The following is a 3,923-nucleotide window of genomic DNA, read 5'->3' as shown; positions in this document are numbered from 1 at the left end:
TATCGTCTTCATTCATTTAGTATGTCCTTCATTGTTATTTTTTTAATAATTAAACAAAATTGAGTATTCGAAATAACTCGGGCTATTTCAATTCTTCAATTGCAATGAAAATTTATGAGGAATGAGTAAAATTGCATGCGAACAGAGCAACAGCCTCTTGTCTGACAAAATGATTTAAAAGGGGTATTTGATGAAATACGTACTTTGCGGTTTCATTCAAATTGAGATATTGAACATACATGTAACGTCAAAGATTCGAGGCACAAATCTTCACAAGTGTTTTACAAAAAAAAAGTAAAATCACAAAAATACTGAACCCAGAGGAAAATTCAATCGGAAAGTCCCTAATCACATGGCAAAATCAAATGACAAAACACATCAAACGAATGGACAACAACTGTCATATTCCTGACTTGGTACAGGCATTTTCAAATGTAGAAAATGGTGGATTGAACCTGGTTTTATAGCGCTAAACCTCTCACTTGTACGACAGTCTTATCGAATTCCGTTATATTTACAACGATGGGTGAACAAAACAGACATTATAAATAAAATAGTCAAAATATGGATACAGCAGTCATCACTGTGTTACAATATCAAAACAAACAATTATTTACAAAAAGCACAAAAGCATCTATCAAATTAAAAACCACATTCATTGCTTCGCGTGTGTGACGTCAGAAAATGTAAACGTCACATAAGAAAAAAGTTTGTCATTCAATGTTTATTCAAAACAATTTTATAATTTCACATGGGAAATGTTGGTATACAGGGTTAAAAAATCAAAAGTTATGTTAGAATTAATTTCAGAAATAGACCGAGATTTAAAATTGTCCAGAAGTTCTTTAGAATTTTTAAGAATCCACACATGGTTAATACCACTACGCGAGTTAAATAAATTTGTCGTTTGTCGTTCAAAGTATTTTCAAATTTATAATAGAACAATAACATAATTACATATAATAGAACAATAACATTATGCCGGGATCTTTTAAAGTACAGAGTCACGTTATAAGAACCACAGAAACACAAAAAGTCGCATATACAAAACACACCAGTAAAAATGAAAGATAATACAAACACATTGACGGGATGTATAAGTACCCAGCCACGTCAAATGGATATCACAGAAAACAGACCAAACAGTAAAAGTAATATTAATAATAGAACAAAGACAAATGAAAGAACAATATTACACGTTGTTAAGATGATAAACAACGTCAGTATGCAGAATCTATATTTCAAGACCATCATGTATTATTTGTGAAGTTGATACGGAATATTTATCAACAAGGTCTTGGTACCTTCCGATGAACTTTTTTAGAAAAAGGACGAGACGTAAAGTAACATACAGATCTTGTGTGAGGGTGTCATTTAAGCATATATTTTTTTACGAAAAGAAAGTTCACATAAAGATAACGACAAGGTTTGACAGTAATTATTGGAGACCCTTCCTTACTTGCTTATTACACAAAACCATCATCAAAGATACCAGGGGTTTATGTTCAAATTGTCATAAGCACGAGCATAGTTTTAATTTCCACAATATTATGAGACTGATTTAAAATAAATCACAAGTGTAATGTGTAATTAAGATCATGATAATATTACACCTGCATTAAATCTAAATCACGCAATTGAATCAAACAAGGGGGTAATGTCCGGTGCAATTTGAAAAATACTACTGGAAGGGGATTTGCTTTTGGGGACACTTCAAATCATCCATGAACAGTTGAATCCTAGATTAAGACATGGAAAAGAAGATCTTTAAACTATGGTGTCTCTGTTCGTAGTAGGTCACCTTTACATAGTACAATATTTACATGATCAATAGGAATCTGGAAGTTCATAGTTTGAGTTAATGTGATCCGGTCTAAGCAGTTTTCAAATACGTAAATTTAGAATATTTTGCTCCAGCCGACAACAACTGGAAATAAAAATGCAAGTACCAAATTGCAAGTCATGAGTATATCAGTTGCTTTCTTTTTCGTTTAAAATGCATGAGATTTTGATAATGCCATTTAATAAGAGACTTTCTGCTTTGAATTTTCCTTGGAAATCAGATTTTTGTTATTTTACTTTTTTTTACAATTTGGCCTCGACTATGCTAAAATGTGAATAACAAGGAGGTTTTCAGAATAAGACATATGCATAAACATATAAAGTTCAATTTTATAATCTGAAGTAACCGAAAAATCATACTTTAGATGCATCAACTGACCAATAGAGGTCTTGATTTTTCTGTACTTTTGAATTTTTAATGTTTAACTGTGATTGTTGTCATTAGTAACAAGAAAAGGAATTCATCTATCAATAAATAATTTAATTTTGGATGTAACACGTCTTCTGATTGGCTGAAAGTGTTTTGTCTATCAGCTCATAGACATAATTTTGTCATGTGACCGTGACGTCACCAACGTTTTTTTCAAAATGACATCTTAAAAATGGAATTTAGAATTAAATTATAATAAATGACTGTAATATTGTTTTCTTTGTATTCGAAATAACCTAAAAAAATGTGGTGCACACTTTTAAAAATTCCGCTACGCTGGTTATTCAGTGTGCACCACATTGCTTATGTAATTTCTTCATAGACAGAAAAAATATTACAGTCATTCCTTAAAAATACATAATATTTTCGCAAATATCATAAAGAAATAGGTATAGTCACGGTAAACAAATCAGTAGCTGTTAAGATATCTAAGAAATATTCATCATTTATTTTTAAATTTTCTTACGAGAGATGAGTAGTTTCATACGTATTTCTAGATCTGTAAGACAAACAAAATTATTAAATCTTTCACAATTTCTATCAATAAAATTGTCTAATTATTTAAAATTCTAGAGGAGGACAATTTTTAGCTGATTATTCGCTTTAAACAGACTTCAAAAACATTAGGATGTCAACAATGTAGAGTTTTAAAATCAATTAACTGTCAGAATTAAAAATAGTTTTGCAGATATCTTTATTCCAGAAATATAAAGATAACAAAAGGTTCATCATTATGACTCTTTCATTATTGTTGTCTTTTGTTTTTATTTACGACCTACAAAATTAATGTGAGGCCTTTTTTCAAAGATTTATTTTTAAAATTTGTTGACTTTATCTCTTCATTTGTACCAATAACAACATCAAATACAGAATCTGGTTCATCTGAAAACCAAACAAACAAACATTTATTGTCTACAAAATGAATCTGAACATAATATTAAAATAAAGGATTTTCTTCCCAAACTCCAAGGTTGCTAAACATAATTGTTGATTCTGCAGAGTTATTATATCTTTTGCATGTGCTTTTGGAACAATTTACGCCAAAATTCATCAAGAATATTGAAGAAATGCAGAAATTTTGTTTGCCAAAGCGATTGATTAAAATGTTTATTTTCTATTTTCGGACCGTGCGAGGGCTATATAGCCAGTCAAGGTCGTTAAAAAACTCCCATCATCATTTTTTATTTTATTTCTGGAGGTAAATACGTCCAGAGCAGTGACACTGTTTACACTTGGTAGTTAATTAAACACAATAGTTCAATAAAACTGGATATTTTCATAGAAATGTCAAGTAAGATATTTAAGTGCTTTAAGAGTTACACAATGTACTGTTACTGTATATCCTACAGCTTCCTGCATTTTGTAATCAGTTTTCAATTCCTGTTTCTTGGCCTGAACATGCTAAACGACGATTCCTACAATGAGGTTTCAAAAAAAATCTGTCTCACTCGCATTTCTTTCTATTCATTTATAAAGTAAATCTGATTTAAGAGAGTTTAGATGCGTTTGCACAATACGAAACTCTAAGGCAAATTCAAAAAAAGGATTGTTAAAAAACAACTGACAAAATCAAACGCTATCAGTCAACAGAAAAAGTGAAAAACAACTGCCATATTCCTGACATGGTACAGGCATTTTCCGAAAAAAAAAA

This window comes from Mytilus californianus, unplaced genomic scaffold, assembly GCF_021869535.1.
Source record: "Mytilus californianus isolate M0D057914Y unplaced genomic scaffold, xbMytCali1.0.p SCAF_13, whole genome shotgun sequence".
NCBI classification, from domain to species: Eukaryota; Metazoa; Mollusca; class Bivalvia; order Mytilida; family Mytilidae; genus Mytilus; species Mytilus californianus.
Note: the sequence above shows the minus strand (reverse complement) of the source record.